The sequence below is a fragment of the Chiloscyllium plagiosum genome, unplaced genomic scaffold (genome assembly GCF_037043375.1).
Source record: "Chiloscyllium plagiosum isolate Xiang-an unplaced genomic scaffold, Cpla_swu_hap1 HiC_scaffold_14, whole genome shotgun sequence".
NCBI classification, from domain to species: domain Eukaryota; kingdom Metazoa; phylum Chordata; class Chondrichthyes; order Orectolobiformes; family Hemiscylliidae; genus Chiloscyllium; species Chiloscyllium plagiosum.
Window position 1 is genome coordinate 126,666,923 of NW_028270152.1, and position 26,230 is coordinate 126,693,152.

Here is a 26,230-nt window from a genome sequence, read left to right on the forward strand (position 1 = left end):
AGAAAGCAAATCTTCGGAGGATGTCTACACTGAATGAAAAGTTCCTCGACAGTGTAGCTGAACAAAGACATCTTCGAGTGCAGGTTCATGGATCCTTGAAAGTAGAGGCGCAGCTTCAGGAGAGTGAAAAAGTCGTTTGATGTGCTTTATTTAATTAATCCGAGTATTGAGTACAGGAGTTAGGAGGTCAAGTGTGGTTGTACAGGGCGTTGGTTCACCCACATTTGGAAAATTGCGTGAAATTTTGTTCCATTCCTATCAGAAGGATGGTATTAAACTTGAAAGGGTTCAGAGAAGATTTACAAGGACGTTGCCATCGTTGGTGGATTTGATCTACACGGAGAGGTTGAAAAGGTGTTTTTTCCTGGAGTCCCAGTAGTGAGGGGGTGGCCATACTGAGGTTTATAAAATCATGCGGGGCATGGATAGGGTAAATAGACAAGGTCTTTTCCCTGGAGTGGGTGATTCTCTGACTAGAGAGTATTAGCTTACGGTGAGAGGGGCAAGATATGGAGAAGAACGAAGGGACAACATTTTCACACAGAGGGTCATGCGCATGTGGATTGGGCTGCCAGTGGAGGTGGTGGAGGCTAGTACAATTGCAACATTTAAAAGTCACCTAAATGGGTATATGAATAGGAAAGCTTTAAAGGGATATGGTCTGGGGGATTTCATGTGGGATTAATTGGGTTTGGGATATCTGGATGGCTTGGACGTGTTGGACTGAAGATTCTGTTTCTGTGCTATATATTTCTGTGATTCTATCTGATTCCACATTCTGCGGGGCAGTAACTAAGGAAGGTGCTGTTTGTGTTTCTGCCTCTAACCTACATATCATTTTGCATTTATGACACGTACAGTAAAGCTAACAACACCTTTGTGCATTGCAACCAATTAGAATTTTTTTTCTTTTTCCTTAACCAGAGTTTTCCGTGCCCCAAGTGACCTCTTACAGGAGTTCATGTAACGTTGAGTTTACGTTGAGTTACAGATAACACAACGTAACACTTCATTTGTATGCTAATGGCAACACAATCTGGTGCATTTCGGTCCATTTCTCCTCTGCACTAACCAACTGTGGTCTCCGGTTTCATCTTAGGAGCCATCTTTCAAGTAATGACCTTCAGGAATAGTCTGTCCCTCCTTTTCGGAGTACACATGAACATATATATCTCTTACTGCCTCGTCCTTCATTTGCATGTCCATTAGCTTTTCGGGACTAACCACTTCTGTCTGAAACTGTGCCTGTTCAGTTTTTTTTTTTTGCTGCACTATTGCATGAACAGGATGTCTGCTAACTAAATCTCATCTCTATCTTTTTCTTTCATATTTATTTTGTGCTGTGACTTACAATAGCAAAATCTCGTTACTACACAGTCTGGGAAATTCCGCAATATTTCTGTTTTAACTCCTCAGCTTCTTGGTATTCCATGGGTTTCTTCACAACAAGGTGTGTCAGTCCCATATTCTACTCTGTTAAATCTCTCCTTAGAACAAATTGCATTTCTGGAACTTACACTGTCAATCACTCCGAACGTTAATTCCCCAGTCTTTCGTCGGCAGTCCAACCTGATCTCAGATGGGGGAACGTAAAACTTCTGTCCATCTAACCCAACAAATACCACTCTCACGGGTGACAGATCAGAAAGCATGCAAATTCGTCGATCCCTTACTATTAGAGACTGGTTAGCTCCTGTATCTCCGAAAATTATAACTTCTTGAGCCCCCTCTTCTGTCTGAGTAAACATTACCTACAGAGGCGAACTCTTTCACGAGATCAGGCACTAACACCATACCCAGCGCCTCCGGAGGCTGTGCACTCTCCTGCAGCTCCTCGATTTTTCTTGGGATATCCTTTGCGACTATCGTAACAATCTTCAATGGACACTTGCAAGATAGGATTGGAATTATTGTGATTAAATAAAATGTGTGAGGATATTGGCGACGCAGGAAATCATTACTCAGTAATCAGTTCAGTTGAAGAGCTGATGTAAACATGATCAGCCATAATGCAGCCCTCCTGAATCTCTAACTCAGATAGGCCATATAAAACTTTTTTCTCTGGAATCCCGTCTAGCCCATTTAATCGTCCCTCTCTAAATATATATTTTCGATTCTCTACAACTCTCCCGTTCTCCCGAACGACTCACATCCAGAGAAACCTAATCTTTGCAATCTCTTCCAGTTCATACAACATTACTAACTCCCTCCTGCCCTGATAAATCACATTTGCTTCATAAATCCCTGCAGCCACAACAGTGAACATTATACCTGAAAATTTCTCTAGCACCGATAACTCGAACCATCTCTTTTCTTTAGCTTTCCCCGTTGTGTAATCGACTCCAATGCCTAACCTGTTGTGTACATCAAGTCCCGACAGCGCTCCCGAATCTGCAAGCACATACTGCCCCATCCAGCTCGCTTTCTGTGCAACCTCCATTTTCTAAATCCCTCCCGATCTGTGGAATCACCTCCAACTCTCCCCATCACTATCTCTGACAGAGTTAAAACTGAAATAAATCCACCGAGGCAGGTATAAAGTCACATTTTATTTCTATTTGCATCACATTTGGCAGTGACCCACGCTTGCTCAGAGCCAGTTCCGAAAGTAAACAGTGCTCCTAACTGTCATATTTGTTTTTGTTTTTTTTTAGAAATTGCTAATCTCCAAGCACAGCATTTGGAGAAGCCTAGTCTTATCGCAAAGACGCAAAACTTCCCACAGAGGAACAATTCGTCTGCAAAGGTACATTATCTCACAAGGCCTCAGTCCAAACAGCAAAAACGGAAAAGACATGAATGAAAATTAATGAAAAGCAGAGTGCTTGGGCTTAGCCTTGTCACAAAGCCAGCATTGTTCTTCACTCAAAGTAAAATAAAAGATTAACATACACGCTAAAACGCGCCAGTTCAACAAAAGTATCTTGATGAGAACTGAAATACACTTGGAACACATTGTCTTTCGATCAGTCAGTTCAGCCTTAAATCAAAAGTAAAGCCAGTTAACAAGCTGGCTGTATAATTCGGCCAGTTCAGGAAGCAGGCTTTCCCTCAAAAAAAAGCAGAAGCCAACACCAGGTTTCAAACTGGTCGAAATCCCTGACTCTCTGGTTTCACTGATTTATATATTTCTTTCTTTTTCTTTCCCCTGCACTACCTTCTAACAGTCGTAGTTCTTTTTTCCCCAAGTTGTGTGTGTCCAGCTAGGAGACACAGTGAAAAACAACAAATGCATACAGCAATATTGAATTTCCAACATCAAGAAGAAAGGAAATACTCAAGTGGCCTGTGACAAGCAGAGCCCTTCTCATCAAAGGATAATGCTACGTGAATAATGCAGCTGAAGAATTCAATCAGAATCAGATGGCGTGGGCGAACAACTTGCAATACGTTTTACACTCCTGTTCATTTTTATTTTATTAGCCAGTACAAATTTCAAACAATCAGGCAGTTAACATTAACAGCTGAATACAAGAAGTTACAATTGACAGGGGAAAGATACAGCAAGGGCAGACCTCAGACCCCACCGTCCAGTCAGTTCGCAGGTAAACGAGGACAAACCTCGAATCCCGCCTTACATAGTCAAGAAGGAAACAGTAAACACAATCACATATAGACAGTCCAATAAACCGAAAACTAAAACAGTGCATGTATCAAAGACACTGCTGGCAACGCAGCAAACCACCCACTTTAAGGCAGCTCTCCCATATGCCCCTTCTGGCTCTCGGTCTGCTCCATGTTCCTTCTGGCTCTCGCTCCAGCCTGACATACTTCCCTCCATCTCGAGGACAGCCTGACCTGGTTTTCCACCCCTCCCATGAAGACTACAACGATCAGGATGGCTACTCATCTTCTGGCTTCTCTAACTGCCCTCTCACGCCTTTTGGGCATCCCTAGGACAGCCCGCACTGTTACCTGCCCTGGGTGACAGCGTTAAGGATGGCGTACCCGCCTTCAAGGTCTCAGTCCGCCCCGATGTACCACCAGCACATCGCGCACCCTTATGCAACATTCGTCCTGTGGACGACCCTGACCACCTTCCAGACACCTCGAGGGCAGCCAGACCCCTCCACGGGGCGACAGTGCACAGAGCAGCCCACAAGCCTATTGAATTTCAGCCTGTCCCTACCCACCTTCAGTCTCTTGGCCTCTGCAACACACCTTCCAGCCACCTCAGAAGAAGGGCTTATGCCCGAAACGTCGATTCTCCTGCTACTTGGATGCTGCCTGACCTGCTGCGCTTTTTCAGCAACACATTTTACAGCACCTCTAGGATTACCATTTCTTGGTACGACAGTGCTCAGAACGGCCTACCCACATTCGGTTTCACGGCTAACAGGCATCAAGGTAGCCTACCCTCCTTTTGGCCTTCAGGCAACCTACCTACCCTTCGGTTCACAGGACGTCCTACCCACCCTCCGGCTCTCGGGGTTACAGCTTTAAGGATGACCTATGAGCTTCCCAACTCACAGTGAGTCCTGCCAGACACAGTGAAGTACACAGCAGTACAGCCGACAAACTCAACAAGCAACACGAATTTGTCAATATTCAATGCACAGAGCCCTTTCTGGTACACAGATCCATTGCCATAAGCAATTATCTTAAAAATGCCGAGTCCGTTCCCAGGAACAGGGTCCACCCCAGTCTGCAGAGTACGTTTTCCGAGAGAGACTTCACAAGCAAAGACAGAATCCACTTTGATATGCAGCATCTATTCCTGATGGGAGCAAATATACACGCACAGAAAACACGCACACAGGTGTTCAGTCTCCACAAAGGTCTCAATATCCATACCGAACCAGGTCCACTCACAGAATCACGTTACATTTTGAAGTTGCAGGTAACTCACAGGACTTTGGTCCATTCCTAAAGACAGAGTCCACTCTCAAAGGCAGAGTCGACTCCAGGATGCCGCCTTTACTTGGCTTCTAGCGCACTTGCACACACACACACACACACGTGTTTACACATTACAAAGTCCTAGACATCCACAACGGACCAGTACTTCTCATACAGGAGCAACGCATTATCATTGACTCACAGCGGATCAGTCCAAACACAAAAAAGTGAAAACATTTTGAGAAAGAAAACCAGAATGTAAGGGGTAACGCCTGCCACAAAATCAACATTTTTTTTAAAAGTAAAAGAGAAAAGCGTAGCACACAGGCTATAACCAGCCAGTGAAACAATAATTCCCTGTTGATAACTGATTTACAACTGAAACACGTTGACTGTGTAGATCAGACACTTTTGAAATCAATGCTCAATAAAAAGAAATGAATACCAGTTAAGTAAACTGGCTTTGTAGTTCAGCCAGTTCAGGATTCACGTTTCCAAAAACAAACAGAAACCAACAGGAGCAATACACACCGGATATGGGAAGCCAGTTCCGAGTCAGTCCCTTGTCACAAATGAGCGAGTGATTGTGAGAGAGTCAGTGTGATGGTGAAAAACGAGCGTGACGGTGTCAGGGTGACGGAGAGAGAGTGAGTATGAGGGGGTCAGAGTGATGTTGAAGGAACGAGAATGAGGGGGCAGCATGACTGTGAGTGAGTAAATGTGTGGGGGGTCAGGGTGATTGTGAGGGAGTGAGTGCAACGTGGTCATGGTGACCGTAATGGAGTGAGAGTGTGGGGTTCAGAGAGACGGTAACTACGTGCGTGTGAGGGTGCTTTGGTGACAGTGAGGGTGACTATGAGGGATACAGCGTGATGGTGTTGGAGTGAGTGTGGCGGGTCAGAGTGACGGTGAGGGAGTGAGAATGAGTGGACAGCGTGACGGTGCGATAGTGATTGTGAGGGTGCCAGGGTGATGGTAATGGCGTGAGCGTGACGGGGTCAGGGTAATGGAGACGCAGTGACAGTGAGGGGGTCAGGGTCAGGGTGGTGGAGTGGGTTTAAGCTGGTCAGGCTGACAGTGACGGAATGAGCGTTTGGGGGGTCAGGCAGACAATGACGGAATGACTGTGAGTGGTTAGCGTGACCGTGATACAGTGAGCGTGAGGGTGTCAGGCTGATGGAATGAATGTGATAGGGTCAGGTGGATGCTGAGAGGGTGAGTGTGAGAGGGGCAGCGTGACAATGACAGTATGAGTGTAAGGGGGTCAGGGGAGCAGTGACGGTGTGTGAGTGAGTGTGTTGTGGTCGAATCACTCAATGTTCAATAATAAAAGGGAGGCACAGAAAATTCTTCGCCAATGCAAACTTTAATATTGCAAAATTAAAGCTGTGGGAGCCAGCAAAATGTTTTTCCCACAAGCTCTTTGTTCTCCTCCAGTTCATAAAATATGTTGGTCCCGCGCTTATCAGATGACGTTTGCATCGCCAGACATGGTGATTTGCTTTATCTTTCTAAACTAAACAGCGTCTGCCACACTGGTTCCCTCCATTACACTTAACCTATCACATGACAACACGCTCATTTTCAGCATTAACGCATCTACCAGTGTTTTGACTTGCCTATCACAGTGCACTACCATTACCTATTAGTGGAGGCCTGTAACATGATCCCTCGAACACATTGGAACACGAAGAAAACTTCATAACTGCCAGAATAATAGATCTAACACAGAGAAATCATACAAAGAGGCAGGACGCACAAAGGCCAAATCAATGGACCGAGCCCCAAAAGCGGGCAATAACGTTTTCCAGGATACAATCTTCAAATGATTGTCCCTCTACACGTGGAGTCACATGCAAAGAATCCGTCTCAAAATAACTGGAACATTAAAAATTGCCCAAAGTCCCCGCACAATCTAAACACGCATGCAACAGATGCCAGTTAGGCGCTTCCATCTAAACAAATCTTCAGTGATACAGCAGACGTCAGATCGTATTAGTAGAGTGGGAAACCCGTCGCAGAAGAGGGGAGTTCGCCAGATTCCACTGCAACAACAGGGAATTGTCACGCATCAAGACGCAATAAAAACTGACTTAATGAGAAGTATAGCACAGTAAAATACAGAGGCAACAACAAGCAACACAATACCCGCAACCATCCCAATCTAAACAAACCAAGCCCCCGATCTAACCAAGACACAATCCAACCAGCCAAGAACCCAAATGCCGGACTGAACATTCTCCGTAAGCTATTCCCTTTAAGTTCCGCTACTTACCCACGCCTGAGTTAAAGATCCCTCTGGGCTCGTATTATTGGGAATAGTGTTGCAGCAATAATCTCCAAACAGTACGTAGACCCCACCATTATCAGCCAAGAACCCTGTCCAAGGCCTGCTTATTCCGCCACGCCATCCGACTGGTCCCATCCAATTGTTCACCCAACACAAATCAGGCATCATTAGAGTAATTAATAAATCTCTGTTGATTATTCTAGATATACCTAATCTACTCAGCATTCTTCCTAACACGAATGAAAGGAATAAGCAACACCCAGAACGCGGCAATCGCATTACTGGCCTTGAATACAGTGGAAAAACGCCTTGCCTAACCTATACTAGCAATGTGTATTGCCAGATCAGGGAAGTTTAGAGCGATGCAGATTCGGTTGTGGTAGGACATTAAATGAAATCCGCCAGGTCCGCCAAATCGAGTAACCCCCAATTCACCACAGGAACAGCAAGGTTCAGGACAGTGGAGTGAGCTTTGGTAACCTCCCCAACCCATCCTCAACTACACAATCAGAGGTAAGTTCGCCTTTCACAAACGCAACAGCGACTGCCACAGCGGCACCAGCAAACCGACAAGCCGCACTTGCCGACTGCTCATGACCTCATAAAGATGCAACGGCCCCCAGCACGCCCTTTCAATCATCGTACCCCCTTCTTAGCCCTCACACACCTCAACCCCGGAGTCCAACTGTGCATGTGGGAACACCCTGGTACAGTGACTGAAATGGTATTACGAGGATCGTACCAAACACAGGAATGGCAGTCAGCGACGCCCTGGTTACCACAAAGCGACCTTCTCCCCTCGGCTCGTTCCACTTTGTTCCAGAAAACCGTACAATCACCTGATCTTCAAGTCCTCGAGGCCCCTTCCTGTTACCAGACACTGGCTCCCTCAGTAATTCCTGTGTGTGGACAGACACATGAATCATAGTTTACTGTTGAATGCACTGCTTATGTTGAAGTTCCTATTGTTCCAATCTCCGTCCGTCATGCGGCCCCGTCCTCTCAAACACTGGCATGGTTCAACCCATAGGCATACATGTGGCACGATGTCAGCCATGCGATTAGTCTGCACACATTAGCCCATTTGTGCCACCAACAGTGCATTGAAACAGGTACGATAGGTACTTGCAAAAAGTATGTTTAACTCAGCTTCAAACAGCTAATAAAACCGTTCCACATTATACTGCGACTGGGGATGATGCACACAACCAAACCTCTGCTTAATCCGCAAAGTCTGCAGCACCACCTAAACCACCTTCTGGACTGATCTCAGACGGTATGTCAAACCTCGGAATAACTTCAGTTGTTAAGCACTTGACCACTGTGCCTCCCCCTGAATCCTTCAATTTGTTCGCTTCCACTCATGTCGTAAACCAATCAATAGCCACCAACATATATCTCTTCTTCGTCACCGTCCTTATCATGTCCACTGAGTCGAACACCAAATGTGCAAATGGTCACTTAGATACAGATATGTTTCCTATAGGGGTCACCAGCCCCTTCTGACATTAGTTTGAGCACAGATATCACATTATCATAATGTGCAAACAACCAAAGTCTGCAAGTAATGTGGCCAAATGCCATCCCCCATTATCTTCCTCAGCATTTCGCCTCTTGCACAGTGATCCTATCGATGTGCATCTGAGATGAGAAAGATCAACAAAAACGTAGGCGTCATCCACAAGGCTTCATCTGAGCAGTACATGCATTCCTGGTTACATCTGTAATACCCTTCGTCCGCACAAGAGCTGCTCAGCTAAGGTGGCCTCAGCTTGCATTGCAATGATGCCGGATAAGGTTGGCTTCGGATCTAAACAGAGCAGAGGCGCAATGACAGTTAAAGCACTCCCAGAATTCAGTCTAGCCACTTCATCTGCTGCAAGATTACCCGTGACCAACAAATCACCACATATGACGTATGCCCAACCCTTTATAATAGCTCACTCTGCAGGCATCATCAATGCAGTACTCAACTCGACAATCCACTGACAATGCTGTTTCGATGACCCATTTCTCTTCCCGAAGCCCGTTTGCCTCACTATCACTATCGCTGTACTCTGTAAAAGCTGCAGAGTGACAACCTCACAGTGCCACTGGTCGCTGAAGACGTCACTCTGAATCTTGCCAAAAATCACTGTACAATGTAGCTCAGGCTAGGGTATCTCAGCCAAAGGCAGGAATGCTAAATCTTCTTTCCTTCATTATTCCCCATTTTCCCAAATATTTCCATCTGTGTCGCCTGTCCAATATACTTGGCTTTCCCGGAGTCCTGCAACATCAAATGAGAATTCGCTCTATCCACATTAAATTCATTTTTAGCACACTGCAATTCTAATTCTAACTTCAGTAAAGGGTCCCTACATAGTAAATTAATTGGTGTCTCCTTAAAGAATAATAAAGTCATAATGGCTATTTTACTACCAATTGCAAACTTACTGAATATATAAACATCGTCAACTGTGGTCTACTTACAAACCCTGCAGTTTCAATCAATTTAACTGAAATGCGAAGGCGGGAGGCATAATGCGGTAGAACACAAGTATAGCTAGCTCCGGTGTCCATCACCATGGGTGTGAAAAGTCCTTCTACACTAACCTCTACAATAGGTTTCTGTTCAGCATCCTGGGACATCATAAGTTATTGCGCCTTCCAACCTGGGTTCTCTGGGAACCCCTAAGACATCATGTACGAAATTAGAGTCTCCGTTGGCCTGTAGGGAATTGTGGGGGGACAGCCAGACGTTTTTGACTCATAGGTCTAACCTGGGGCCAGGAGCACCAGGGTTAATATGGACAATCTCTCCTCAAGTGGCCTAGTTGGTAACACACCAACACACCATTCCTGATGCTTTTTAAATCTGATTTCTCACCATACCCTGTGACCCCTCCGCACCTCTTTGTCCATGTCCTTAGTGACACCGGTTCTGTCTAGGCTGTTTGTTATTTTCATATTGCATTGGCATGTTATCTGTGGAAAAGTACCTCCAAAAACAGTTATCCTTGGCATGGGGTTATCTGGCCCTTGCCAGGTGGCGAGCAAGGGCTCTCCCTGCACCAGCATGTCATTCATTTCATTAGTGCCAACCAACCGAGTAGTCACTGGCAACTGCATTTTGGTTTTCACTCTCTCTGTCTTTTTAAGTTATCCGAGCTGCATTTGTGTCGACTGTCTTTGCAACCACTCATTTTTCTCAGCCAGCTTCTTTTTGATTTCCATTGTCTTATGACCGCGTGAACTCCATGACGTCAGAATTCCTGGCTCGCCACGGACGTTACACCCACTGCTTCCTCGAGCTTAGGTTTGACTTGAGGGGCAGTGATACGACAGTAGCTGTCCAGAACATTGTGGTTAACAGTTGACTGCCTTCCACAGATTTGTTTCAGTTCTCCACCATTTCAACTAATTTTCGAAATAGACTGTTTGGTTTTCAATATCTCCCAACTGATCCCCGCTCAGGGCTTTTGGACCTACCTTAAGTGTAACAGTATAATACCCCTTTGTCTTACTTGATCAAAACCAGCATTATCAATCATCGGATTGTCCACAACATTCTTCAGGTGGGCTCAGGCCATTATGTCTCCGAATTTCAGGCATCCCACCATAAGCATTAGCAGTGTCTTCAAACCGCCCATGGCCAACAACCGTCACGTAGTTTCGGCTTCAAAGGTTCTATTCCAATTTCCTACACCCTCCTGAAAACTGGACAGCACATTTGTCAGCCTTTCCAGAACCTGGGTTTCCCAAAGAAGGTAGTGCGTCTCCCCTCTTTATAAACAATGACAGCATCTTCCCTATGTGAGTTTCATTCTATGATTAAAATTGCTATATTGTGATTCCTCATCAGTTTCCTTTTCCAATCTAACTTGCAATTCTTCCCATCTTCTTTCCTGGATTTTCTCTTCCAAAGTCTTCGGTTTCAAAAGCTGCTCGTTCAGCTCTCTGCCATTCCCCTAATCATAACTGGTGACTGAAAAGTTAATTGTTCCCGATCTTTCCCTCCAAATGCACACGAGATCACAATGGTTAAATTGTAGAATTGCCCTATCTGTCACACACACAGACACACAAAGACTTTTGGAAAACCAGAGCTACACACACACACACACACACACACACACACACACACACACATACACATACACACACATACACACACACATACATACACACACACACAAACACACACACACAAACATACACACACACACACACACACACACACACACACAACCTAGCCTAAACAGACTCTTTGTTCCTTTCTACAATAAAGTCAAGTACATGCCTTACCTTAAACATTCAACAGTCTAATAAAACTTTGAAAGTGTGACAATTCTTGACTATTTCACTTTCAGTCATCAACTACTAACCTGCCACTTTCAACTTGATTCAAAATCTCGAGCAGACTACAATAAAGTCGGCGAAACCTGCACACGACTCGTGCCGCAGTAACCCCAGGGGCTAACGTGAAGTCTTGTCTCAATCTCTTTATTCTATATTTTCCACCCATCCCTACCCACGCAGATTTTCAGAATCATCCTCAGTGCCTCCTGAAACGTTCGGAAACCATCAATCTCCTGGTTCTTTGGATCGGAGAGACTCACCAGCAGCTTTCATTGCACTCCTGCGTTCCTGATAATCGCCTTTATTTGACAGATTGCGGTCTAAATTCGCAGAAACTCGCTTATCATTTCTTTTCAGGGTGGCCAACCGTTTTAGAATTTCTGTCTGATGAGAGCTATCGGTATATTTGGGAATTTCAGCCTCTTTTCTGTGGAAAAGGTCTCTTCCAGGTCCCATCTGGAATGACATATTTGTTGTGGAATAACTACTCAATGTTTTATAAAAATTACCAGGAGATGCAGAAAGTCCTACACGAAATTAAACTTTAATCTTGCAAAGTCAAAGCTGTGAGAGCCAGAAAAATGTCTTCTCACACTCCAGACAAGCTCTTTGTTCTTCTTCAAATGACACAGTTGTTCTTCCCTCGTTTATCAGAAAACATTATCACAGCCAATAATGCTGACTTGTTTTGTCTTTCTAACCTTATCATTATCTTTCACAGTGATTTCCTCCAGCACACTTAGCCTATTATATTATAACGCCATCAGCTTCAGCATTAGCTCATCTCCCAGATATTTAATTAACCGATGACAATGCACTACCATTGTTATTGAAGCCCTGTAACGTGATCCCGAGCATACATTGCAACACTAAGGTAACTGCATTACTGCCATAATAACTCCCATAGACACTATTCCGATCTCAGCTGGAATACAGTTTTATTGATTGATTGATATGCTTTAGTGTCACATATAACAAAGCACAGTGAAAACTTTGCTTGCAACCAGAATTAGCAGATCATCGGGTGAGATAACATAAAATACTTGGATAGAGAAAGGCATTCAGAAGACAATAGACAGGCCGAGTGCGAAGAAGGATCAACATTCGTCAGTCTAATAGCAGCAAGCAAGAAGCTATTCCTGAATATTCTCGCCAATGTGTTCACATTTCTGTAACTTCTTCCTGATGGAGGAGGATGTTGAAAACTATTACCGGGTGGAAGGGGTATTTGATGAGGTTGGCTGCCTTACCATGCCAGCCTTGTAAATGGAGTCCAGAGAGGGGAGGTTGGATTATTCGATGGTCTGGGCTGTGCTCACCGACTGTGGTGGTTTTTTTTTAACGGCCCTTGGCAGAGTAGTTGCCATTCCGAGCCATAATGCACTGGACTGTATGCTTTCAGTGATGCATCTTTTAAAGTTGGCGAGGGTCATGTTGGACATGCCGCATTTCCTCAGCCGCCTCAGGAAGAAACGTTATTGTACCTTGTTGACTGTCCCATCTACCTATTATAGCAATGGCAGTCTAGAGAATGTTCAAGAGGTTGATCCCTGGCATAGGAGAATTTTCTCAAAAGATGTAAGAAAACCTTATGGAAAGATGCGAATTCGCAGGAGATTCACAGTATAGACTCAGAGAGATTGTTGTTCTATATTTGAGAGTCTAGCTCCATAAAACCAGAAGACATAGGAGTGGAAACAAAGCCATTCAGCCCATCGAGTCCACTTTGCCATTTAATCATAGCTAATGGGCTTTTCTATTCCACTTACCCGCAGTCTCCCCATAGCCCCTAATTGCTTGCCAGACCAAGAATGTATCAATTTCGGCCCTGAAGACACCCAACATCATTCCTCCACTGTGTTCCATGGCAGTGAGTTCCACAGGCCCACTACTCTCTGGCTGAAGAAGTATCTCCTCATTTCCATTCTAAATTGACTCGATCTAATTTTAAAGCAGTGTCTACGGGTCCTCGTCTCCCCGCCTAATGGAAACAACTTCCCAACGTCCACGCGTTCAAAGCCGTGGATTATCGTGTAAATTTCTATTAAATCTCCCATCAACATTCAAAACTCAAATAAATACAATTCCAAGGATCCTCAGCCTTTCATCGTATGCTAGGACTGCCAATCCAGGGATCGGGCTTGTGAATATCCGATGCACACGCTTCAGTGCCAGTATGCCCTTCCTGAGGTTTGGGGCCCACAACTGGACGCACTATTCGAAATGGGGCTTAACTGGAGCTTTATAAACTCTCAAAAGCACGTCGCTGCTTTCATATTCCAACCCACTTGAGATATATCACAACATTATATCTGCTTTCTCAATCACGGACTCAACCTGCAAATCAACGTTTGGAGAATCCTGGACTCGAACTCCCAGATCTCCTTGTACTTTGGCTTTATGAATTTTCTAACCCATTAAAAATACAGGAGGCTCCCAAGCACTGAGGATGTCACGTAGACAGGGGATGAAACGTCTGCAACACAAATTCCCAGCTCGGCGAACAAAACCACAATAACGACCTCTCGAGCTACAAATCTTCTCCCAAACTTTGACCATTAAAATTACTCCATGCCTGTACGCTTTTTTTCAACGTTAAAGACTTCGCAGTTGCTGATGTTGAATTCCTTCAGCCATTTCCTTGATATCTCTCCTAATCTGTCTGAATTTTTCTGCAGACTCCACACCTCCTTATAACGACCTGCCTGTGCGCCTAACTTCATGTCTTCCGCAAACTACGCCAGAATTCCCCCCAGTCCCTTTATCCTGTTCACTAAAATATAAAGTAAACTTTTGCGTCCACAACATTAAAAAAACTGCGGTTCCCCACTTGTCGCCAGCTGTCATTCTGGAAAAAGAACCTTTGATTCCAAATCTCTGCTCTTTGTCAGAAAAATAATCCCCAATTCATGCCAGTAGATCCACCTCGAACACCATGGTCCCTTTTCTTACTCAGCATCCTCCCTTGAGGCACCTTATCAAAGGCCTTTTGGAAATCTAGATAGATAACATCTACTGTTTTTCCCTGGTCTAACTTACTTGTTACTTCTTCAAAGAATGTCAGACACAACCTCCCCTTACATAATCCATGCTGACTTGTTCTAATCCGACCCTGCATTTCCAAGAACTTAGAAATCGCATCCTTAATAATGGATTCTAGATACCGACTACTGATGTTCGGTGAATCCGTGAATAATTTTCGATTTTTTTCTTGATCCTTTCTTGAACAAGGGGTTACAAAAGCAATTTTACAATCATCTGGGACTTCCCTTACTACAGTGATTTTTGAAAGATCGCAGTGAGTGCATCTGCTACAATCTCAGCCACTTCGCTCAGAACTCACGCTCAGGAGATCTTTTAATCTTTGGACCTTTCAGCTATTCCAGCACTTACTCTTTTTCAATGACTACCACACTCAACTCTGCCCCCGACTCTCCCTAATTGTTGGTATATTACTCATGTCTTCTAATGTGAAGACTGACGCAAAGTACTCGTTAAGATCTTCAGCCATTTCCTTATTTCCCAGCAATAGCATTCCACCATCAATTTAGAGTGGCCCAATTTCTACTTTTGACTCTCGTTTGTTTCTTATGAATTGAAAGAATATTTTAATACCATTTCGAAAATTGCTGGCTTGCTTATTTGATTCTCCCTATCCTTATTTTTCTCTTTGTTATCCTTTGTTACTTTTTGTAGTATTCATAATCTTCTGATTTTCCCGGCTTTTGGCCATTTCATAGGCACTGTCTTTTTCTTTGATACATTTCCTGACTTGCGTTGGCTGTCTAGTGCCTCCCGAATCATCTTTCCTTGCTGTGGGATGGAACTCTGTACAATGTCCTAAATTACACCCAGACATTCATGCCATTTTTGCTCTACTCCCTTGCACACGAGGGTCTGCTTACAGTCTATTTTCGTCAGTTTATCGCTCATGCCCTTGTAATTACAGTTATTTAACTGTAACACCATTGCATCCGATTTTGCCATCTCTCCTTCAAACTGCAGAATGATCTCTATCATATGCTGAACGCTGCCTCCTAGGTGTTCCCTTACTTTAAGATCATTTATGAAGTCTAACTTATTACACAGAACTAATTCCAGTATAGCCTGATCCCTGGAAGGCTCCATCACAAGTTGTACAAAAAGGTATAGAAAATAGAACAGAGAACAATCGATGTTGCGCCGATCCAAGCCCACCTAACCAACACTAGCCCAGTATCCTCCATATGAATATCAAATGCCCGTTTAAACGCCCATAAAAAGGAAAAGTCCACCACTGCTACTGGCAGGGCATTCCATGAACTCACGACTCGCTGAGTAAAGAATCTACGCCTAACATCTGTCCTATACCTACCACCCCTTAATTTAAAGCTATGCCCCATCGTAATAGCTGACTCCATACGTGGAAAAAGGTTCTTATGGTCAACCTCTAATCATCTTGTACACCTCTATCAAGTCACCCCTAAACCTTCTTTTCGCCAATGAAAACAGCCCCCAGGTGCCTCAGCCTTTCCTCATACGATCTTCCTACCATACCAGGCAACATCCTGGTAAACCTCCTCTGCACCCGTTCCAGTTCCTCCACATCCTTCCTATAGTATGGCGACCAAAACTGCACACAATTCTCCAGATGCGGCCGCATCAGAGTCTTATACAACTGCAACATGACCTCAGGACTCCGGAACTCAATTCCTCGACAATAACAGCCAGTCCGCCATATGCCTTCTTCACAGCACTATTTATCTGGGTGGCAACTTTCAGAGATCTGTGTACATGGACACCAAGATCCCCCTGCTCATCCACACTACCAAGTATCCGACCATTAGCCCAGTACGTCAGCTTCTTGTTACTTTACCAAAGTGAATCACTTCACACTTACCTACATTGAACTCCATTTGCCACCTTTCTGCCCAGCTCTGCAGCTTATCTATATCCCGCTGTAACCTGCCACATCCTTCCTCACTGTCAACAACTCCTCCGACTTTCGTATCATCCACAAACTTGCTCACCCAACCTTCTAACCCCTCCTCCATGTCACTTATAAAAATGACAAACAGCAAAGGTCCCAAAACAGATCCTTGCGGAACACCGCTACTAACTGCACTCCAAGATGAACCTTTACCATCAACTACTACCCTCTGTCTTCTTCCAGCCAGCCAATTCCTAATCCAAACCTCCAACTCACCCTCAATGCCATACCTCCGTACTTTTTGCAGTAGCCTACCATGGGAATCTTATCAAACGCCTTACTAAAATCCATATAAACCACATCTACCGCTTTGCCCTCGCCCACCTCCTTAGTCACCTTCTCAAAGAATTCAATAAGGTTTGTGAGGCACGACATGCCCTTGACAAAACCATGCTGACTATCCTTGATCACATTTTTCCTATCCAGATGTTCATAAATCTTATCCCTTACAATTCTCTCTAAGACTTTGCCCACAACAGAACTGGGACTCACCGGTCTATGGTTACTATGGTTATCCCTACTCCTCTTCTTGAACAAGGAAACCACATTTGCTATCCTCCAGTCTTCTGGCACTATTCCTGTAGACAACGATGACATAAAAATTAAGGCCACTGGCTCTGCAATCTCCTCCCTTGCTTCCCAGAGAATCCTAGGATAAATGCCATCAGGCCCAGGGGACTTATCTATTTTCACCGTTTCCAGAATTTCCAACACGTCTTCCCGACATACCTCAAAGCCATCGATTCTAATTAATTGTGACTCACTATTCACATCGGCAACAATGTCCTGTTCCTGAGTGAATACTGACGAAAAGTATTCATTCAGTGTCTCCCCAATCTCTTCAGCCTCCACACGCAACTTTCCACGACTATCCTTGACTGGACCTATTCCTACCCTAGTCATTCTTTTATCCTGACATATTTGAAAAGCAAAAACAAAACAAAACAAAGAACAAAAACAAAAAAAAAAACCAAAAGCATCTTTTGTTTGCTTCTTTGCAGATCTCCGATGTTCATGCAGTTCCACCAGAAGTTAATTTAGGAATGGCATTGGTACACCGATCAGTTTACAAATACCCAACAATTGGGGAGCTGCAAAATGGAAAACGTCTTGATCTCCTTGTACACCAGTCACTGAAAGCAATGTTGCAGGAACAGAAAGCGGTTAGGCAGATAAATAGTGTGTTGAGTTCATTTGAGGGGCATTTGAGTACAGAAGTAAGCGTGGCTGACTATAGCTGTACAGAGCCTTGTTGACACCCAATCTCGAACAGGCAGTCAGGAACATTCAGGCCATTCAGCATTGAGATGAGAATAAATTTCTGCACTCAGAGATTGGTGACCCTGTGGGATTCAATGCAACGTAAGACCGTGGAAGCCAAGGTACTGAATATAAATAAGGATTTCTCGATACTAAAGAGATAAAGATAGCGTAGGACTCTGGCGTGAACATACAGGATCAGACATCATATTGAACGAGGGAAGAAAATGATGGATCGAAGGGACAGCTGAATTTAAAGTATTTTTTTTTCCAATAGTTGTTTAGGGTATTTGTGGGTATGGCCATTGTGCGGAAGAAGTGCATTAGAGAGATGCTCAGCCATGGGCTAGAATGGGAGAGGCTTCATGTGTTTAATTGCCTACTCCTTTCCTGATGTTTCTGTGCAGTCCCTGGGGAAGTTTGCTAAATGTTGTCACAAGCTCTCAGATGTGAGGAAGGATGTCTCTTCAGGGTCGAAAGGACTGTGTTTCCTATTCCCTTTTCTGATACCGATGTTGATGTTGTGTTTTCTGGCCGGTTTTATCCTTTAAGACTTTGGAGCAGTTTGAGAAAATTATTGCCTGGCTGTTTCAGGGAACATTGAAGTGTTTATCACATATCTGCGTGTCTGTCCTTACCTTTGTACGTACGATCGTGTCACATGTGGCGACTTGTTAACTTTTCACTGTTGTGTGATTACACGTGACAATGAACGTCATAAACCGAGTTCATCTCTTCAGGTTCCACACATAGATGGCTCTTCGATTTTTAAGAGTCGCTATTCTCTCCCTAGTTTCCCTTTTACCCTTAACAAGCTGTAAATTGTCTTTCAATGTTTCTTAACCTTACCAGACAAAGCTACAGCATGTAGGAGAAAGTGAGGACTGCAGATGTTAGAGATCAGAGCTGAAAAATGTGTTGCTGGAAAAGCGCAGCAGGTCAGGCAGCATCAAAGCAGCAGGAGAATCGATGTTTCAGGAATTCCTGAAGAAGGGCGTATGCCCGAAACGTCGATTCTCCTGCTCCTTAGATGCTGCTCAAAGCTACAGCATGTGCCTTTTTTCCCTCCTAATTTCCATCAGAAGTGTATTCCTACATACCGTACATTCAAGGGATTCACTTGATCCCAGCTGCCTATACCTGAAATAAACATCCTCCTTTCTTGACCTGAGCCTCAATGTCCCCTGTCACACACTGTTCCCTACTCCTGCTCGCATTACCATTCACACTAACAGGAACATGCTCTCCCTGAACTCTAATTTCCTCGCTTTTGAAAGACTCCCACTTGCCTGATCTCCCTTGATCTGCTAACAACTTCCCATAAATCGTATTTTGAAAGTCCCTGCTGTATTCCATCAAAGCGGGACTTGCCTTAATTTATACCGCTAACTTGTAGACCAGGACTATTCTTTGCCAGAAATATTTTCAAACTCAGCCAATTGCAGTCACTGTTGACAACATGCTCTCAGTGTAACAGCTCAGTCACTTTCCCTGTGTTATTTCACATGAGGTAATAAAGTTGAGGCCAGGATCAGTTCAGCCATTGTCATATTGAATGGCAAGGCAAACATGAGGGGCCGAACGTCTACGTGTGTGTGTGTCTCTGTGTGTGTTTGTGTGTGCGTATGTGTGTGTGTGTGCGTGAGAGAGAGAGAGTATGCGTTTGCCTGTGTACTTGTGGGTATGCTTCAGTGTATGAATGCGTATTCCTCTACATCTTCATCACTGAGCATTTGAGTTTCTGTTCTTTTGGAAGTGAATCCATTTCAACGTCCCTCCTCTCTCACACACACCCTCTCCGTCTGTCTCTTCGTCTTCTGCTTAAAGTGATGTAATACCATGCATGCTGGCCAGCTCACACCACAGCACAAGCAGCAGCTTTGTTTCAAAAAGGCATCAAAGTGAGTGACACTCTCACATTTGAATTGAATTGCCTGTATTGTCAAGTGTACTCAAACAAATGAAGTAAAAAGTCTGCAATATCTTCGCTTATGGCACGATCGTTGAAACAAGATACAGAGGTAGAGATCCTTAAGTATGAGATACAAAATGGGAAGGGTAACAAATCAAAGTTCAGCAGAGAACAAAAAATGACAAAAAAATGACTCGGTTTACAATCTGTACGCTACTGTCCGTGTAGCACCGAATCTGCAGATCACACCAAGCCCTGTCTATAGACCAAACCGGGGCCAGTCTCCAGACTGCGCTGGGCCCAGTCTCTCGACGGCACTGGGCCCAGTCTCCATATGCAACGTTCCCTGTCTGAAGACCGTACAGCGACCCATCACCAGACCAAGTCTCCAGACTACACAGGGCCCAGTCTCCAGGCTGCGCCAGTCTCCATCTGTAGACCACACAGGGACCAGTCTCCAGATGGCACCGGACCCCAGACTGCAGCGGGCTATCACCTCCTTAATAACCGACGGAGTCACTTTCTAATGTTAAGTGTTTCGGACAGGGAAAACACTTCAGTAAACAGAGTTAAAGAGGAGTTCAGCCTGGAATTTTCCAGTCCTGCCGCCAAGTTGAAGACATTGCATGCTGTTTCCTTCTTCAAAGTATTTCGGTGGACATTTGGAGCAGTTTTGTCGGATTCGTTGCAATGCTGTTCCTGAGATAATAGCAGAAGCAGTTGAACATGACCAAAGCTGGCCTGTATACCCTCAGTCCGTTTGTTTTAGGACTTTGCAATCAATTCTCACTGTAATTCGGAAGCGTAGATCAAAAAGTATTGACACTTTTAGGAAGTACATTAAAATCTATAAAACAAAGAACAAAGAAAATTTACATGCCAGAAACAGGCCCTGCGGCCTGAACTGATCCCAACGTGCTGTGTAAACCTGTCCGTCAATTCCTAAGAACCTGTAACTCTCTGCTCCCCACCTACTCATGCATCTGTCCACATGGATCTTAAATGAATCTACTGCGCCTGCCTCAAGCATCTCTGCTGCAACGCGTTCCAGACGCACACCGTCCTCTCTGTGAATTACTTGCCAAGTGTATCCCCCATAAACTTTCCACCTCTCCCTTGAAAGCGTGACCTCTCGTTATTGAATCCTTCACCCTGGGAAAAGATTTTCTCTAACCACCCTGTCGACACCCTTCATGATTTTGTAAACGTCAATCAGGTCGCCCTTCAATCTCCTTTTTCCTAATGAAAATAAATCTAACCTACTCAACCTCCCTTCACAGCAGGAACCTTCCGTACAAGTACACATCCTCGTAAACATTCTCTTCACCCTCCCCAAAGCGTCCACATCCTTTTGGTAATGTGGGAAGCAGAACTGTACACAATATTCTAAATGCGGCCGAATGTCTCGTACAATTTTAACATGACTTGCCAGCTCTTAGAGTCAATAAACCGTCCAATGAAGGCAAGCATACTATATGCCTTCTTTTTACTTGTGCAACAACCTTCAGGATACATGCAGTCCCAGAGCTCTCTGTCCAGCAACTTTTCCCAAGGCTCTTCCGTTCATTGCATAATGCGCTCTAGAATTAGTCTTGCCTAAATGCACCACCTCACATTTGGCTGGATTGAAATCCATGTGCCACTTTTTTGCCCAACTCTCCAGTCTATCTATATCCTCCTGCATTCTCTCACATTCCCTTATGCTTTCTGCTAATCCGCCAATCTTCGTCTCATGTCCAAACTTCCTGATCATACCAACAGTGCCTCTTCCAGATCACTTATGTAGATTACAAACAACAGTGGCTTCAACACTGACCGTTATGCAACACCACTGGTCACCATTTTTCATTTCGAGAAACTCCCTTTAACTGCTACTCTCTGTCTCCTGTTACTCAATAAGTTCTTTATCCACGTACAAAGAACACCCTGCACACCATTTGACTTCACCTTCTCCATTAGTCTACCATGGCGAACCATATCAAACGCCTTATTAAAGTCCACGTATATGACATCAACAGCCCTTCCTTCATCTATCAACTTGGTCACTTCCTCGAAGAAATCTGTTAAGTTGGTAAGGCACGAACTCCCCCTCACAAAACCATGTTGCCGATCGCTGATGAGCCCAATTTTTTCCTGAATATAAATAGATCCCATCCCTCAGTACCCTCTCCAGCAACGTCCCCACCAGCGACGTCAGGCTCACTGGTTTGTAGTTACCCGGAAAATCCCTACTGCCCTTCTTCCACAGGGGGACAACATGAGCAACCCTCCAGTCTTCCGGCACCTCACCTGTGTTGAAGGATGCCCCAAAGATACCTGTCAGGGCCCCAGCTATTTCCTCTCTCTCTTCCCTCAGCAACGTGAGATAGAACCTGGTATTTGTCCACCTTAATAGTCTCTAGCCTGTCCAACGCATCTTCCCTAGTTACGTCAACGTGATCCAGACAAAACAAACTTCCAACTCTAATCTCAAGATACATAATGTTCCTCTTCTCAGCGAACACTAACGCAAAGTAGTCATTCAGAATTTCACCAATTCTGTCAGGTTCGACACACAGCCTTCCTTCTTTATCCATTAGTGGATCAATCATTTCTCTAAATACCCTCTTGCTTCTTATATAAGAATAAAATGTTCTGGGATTATCCTTAATTCTAGTTGCTAAAGTTATTTCATGACCCCTTTTAGTCCGCTTTATTCCTCATTTAAGACTTGTCCTATTGTTTTGATATTCTTCCAGTGCCCTTTCTGTTCTTAGCTGCCTCGACTTTATGTACGCTTCCTTCTCCTCTTGGCTAGTCGTACAATTTCTCCTGTCATCCATGGTTCACGAGTCTTTCCCTTCCTATCCTTTGCCTTCAACGGGACCTGCCTATCCTGCATTATCCTTAACATATCTTTGAAAGTCTCCCACATCTCAAATGTGGACTTTCCTTCAAATAGCTGCGTCCAATCCACATTTCCGAGCTCCTGTCTAATTTTGATATAATTGACCTTGGCCCAATTTAGTACTCTGCTCTTCGGACCATTCTGTTCTTTATCTGCGCATATTCCAAAACTTACAGAATTGTGTTCACTGTTCGCAAAGAAATCCCCCACCGCAAGTTTTATCAACTATCCTGACTCGTTCCCCAGTGCCATGTCCAATATGGCACCGTCCCTCGTTGGACTATTGACATACTGCTCTAGAAAGCTCTTCTTGACGCTTCTTACAAATTCTGCCCCATCCAGACCTCTGACACGAAGTGTATCCCAGTCGAAGTTGTGAAAATAAAAATCTCCCTTCACCACTACCGTGTTGCATCTACAAATTTCCATAGTCTGTTGACGTATTTGTTCTTCTACCTCACACTCAATGTAACTTCTTATTTCTCAGCTCCACCCATAATGCCTCACAACCAAAGATCTCCATAGCATCGTCCTACAGCACAGCCGTGATATCGTCGCTAACATGCAATGCAACTCCACACACCTTTTTACTTCCCTCCCTGTCCTGTGTGACATGTCTATATCCGTGAACATTTAGTTGGCAATCATTATACCCTTTCTTCAACCAAGTCTCTGTGACTGCAATAACATTATACTCCCAGGCACCAATCCAAGCCTTCATTCATCTGCCTTCCACTCAATACTTCTTGCATTAAAGTAGATGCATTTCCGGCCATCAGTTCTTTTCCACTCATCTGCTCTCTGCCTACTCTTCCCTTCATTAATGCTATCTTCATGATTCTTACAGTCTCTACTCTCCACCTCGCTGCCTACTTGCTTTCTCTTCTAGTTTCCACTCCCCTGCCTCATTAGTTTAAAGCCTCCCCAACAGCAGTTGCAAAAACTCCCCCAAGGGCATTGGTTCCTGTCTGGTTCAGATGGAGACCGTCCAATTTGTAATAGTCCCACATTCCCAACATCCAACAAACCTGAAACCTTCCCTCCGATACCATCTCTCAAGCCACGTGTTCATCCTGCCTATTTTATCATTTCTACGTTGGCTGGTAAGTGACACTGGTGATCATCCTGAGATCACTACCATTGAGGTCCTCCTCTTTAACTTCTCTGCTAGCGCCCTGAATTCTTCTTTTAGGACCGCATCTCGTTTTCTACTTTATATAGTTGGTGCCTCTGGGCACCAAGAAAACTTGGTGTTCACCCTCCCCTCTTCGAATGCTCTGCAGCCGATCGGTGACATTCCTGACACGAGCATCTGGGAGGCAACATACCATTCGTGTGTCCCGCTTTCGGCCATAGAACCGCCTATCTACGCCCTTCACAATAGAATCCCCGTGACTTTGCCCCTACGAGTCTTTTTCCCGCTCTTCTGAACAGCAGTGCCTGCCACGGTGCCATGATCTTGTCAACTGTTGCGCTCTCCTTGTGAGCATTCTCCCCCAACAGTATACAACACGGTATGTCTGTGTTGGAGGGAGATGGCCACCGGGGACACCTACACTGCCTTCCTACTTTTTTCTTTCTTTTAGTCACCCAGTCACTATCTCCCACATCAATTGTAACCTGCGATGTGACCAGTTCACTAAACGCGCTATTCATGACCACCTCAGCAACGCGGATGCTCCACAGTGAGTCCATCCGCAGCTCCAGAGCCGTCATGCAGTCAAGCAAGAGCTGCAGCTTTACACGTTTCTTACAAGTGTAGAAGTAGGCTCTTCCGTAGACCTTCACTGACACTGGCCTGAATACAGTGGTACTGTTGGGGTCTTCATAGGTCACGGTGCCAGACCAAAACCTACTCTGGGATTATCGATGAGTGCACTATTGTCGTCTGCAAAGCTCCCTGTGCTCGACAAACATCTAGTTCATCTTTATATATCAGTGCACTAGTGTGGTCTTCATAGCTTCCTGTGCTGGATAGATATCTCATCCTGGTTTATACATCAATGCACTGCTGTGGACTGCTTAGCACCCCGTGCCGGACAGATATCTAGGCCGAGTTTATCGATCAATGCACTGCTGTGGACTGCAGAGTTCCCCGTGCTGAGCAGATATCTCGTCCAGATGTATAGATAAATGCACTGCTGTTGTCGGCACAGCTCCCAGTACTGTAGATGTCTTATTCGGGTTTATAGATCAACGCATTGCTGTCGTCTGCACATTGTTCCACACTTGACAAATTGCTGGGTTGTACCGGGCACACAATGATCTATCCAGTATTCCTGGGTAGATACCAGTGCTGAACAGATATGTCCTCAAGGTTCATGGTTCTCTGTGTGGAATTAAGAATATGATGTAACTAACCATTTCAGCTGATCTGGCATTGCCGTTAGTTCTCTTTCTTGTGATTGTACCCTCCGTCTCTCACTCCATAAATTTTACAGTGTGCTCATGCACATGACATCATGCTGGTGCAAACCATTGTCCTGGCAGCAGCCACAGACTCTGCATTCAGAAGCAGTCAACCTTTCTAATCGTCTACATATCTCCACGTAGAAACACAGGATAGCACCTCGGATAAAGGGCGTTCCCCTGATACACCGTCCCCTACACAACTCCCGATGGCCATGCAATCGCATCCTGTGGGTACTGTGAGCAATGGAGACACTGAGAACATCAGGTTGCAGACCATCAGTGAGATGCAGTAACACTTCCCATGTCTGACCGGGACAGAGTAAACCTTCCAGTACACACGGTTTCACCATGTCCTGTATTCCCTCTCACTTTCAATAACATACAATCTGTTATTCTTCCTGGAAAATAACACATGTTCACGTTTACCAACATTGTATGCCAGTTGCCCAGTTGTTGTCCATTGCTTATTCAATTAGAGGCTCTACAGCTCCTCTTCATAACTTCATCCTGCCAATCTTATTTAGAATACGTTTGTTCCATTCATCTATAACGGTGATTTTTTTGCAAATGTTTGAGGCTGCAGCACTGGACACTGTGCCACTGCAGTTGTTAATTTGTGTTAAACTGATAAAGATTATTTTTTCCTAATTTATCCCTGCTTCCGTCTAGTAACCAGTCCTCCCCGTATTCCTGTGTAGCAGCTTTGAAAAAAATCATTGTTCCCTTCCATTTCCTCTGTAACAGGTTTGGGACAGGAAATTATCTGCTCCAGTTGCTGAGTAACAGCCTCGAATGGCATTCTGTTACTGGTTAAAACTCTTGATGGGCTGAATAGTAGTTGTGAATGGTGCAGAACTATTTTGGAAACATAAATGAACAGCCCACTTCTGATTTTACCGTGGAGGGAAAGCCATTGATACTGCAGCAGCTGATAGAACACTGTGCTTTATAGCTGGGCAGTTTCCATTTGCTCGGTCCTTTGGAAGTGTGTCCTACTTCAAAGGAGGTAGTGACACATCACACCGTGGGCAGTATCTTCAATATAAGGCTGAGACTTTCCTTCTATCAGGATTGTGTGCTGGGCGCTCCAACAGATGATATCCGGGACAGATCCATCTGTGACACGTGGTTTAGTGAGTGTGTTTCCGTCTTCTTGGTTCCTCCGTCACTTCCCACAGTCTGTCTGCTCTGTACTGAGACTTTGCCCTGCACAGTCAGTGGTGGGCCGGTGGAGACACTCTTGATAATGGACATTGAAGAACAACACCCAGAATACGTCCTGTGTCTTTGTTACCCTGAGTACTTCCACTGATTGGTTTT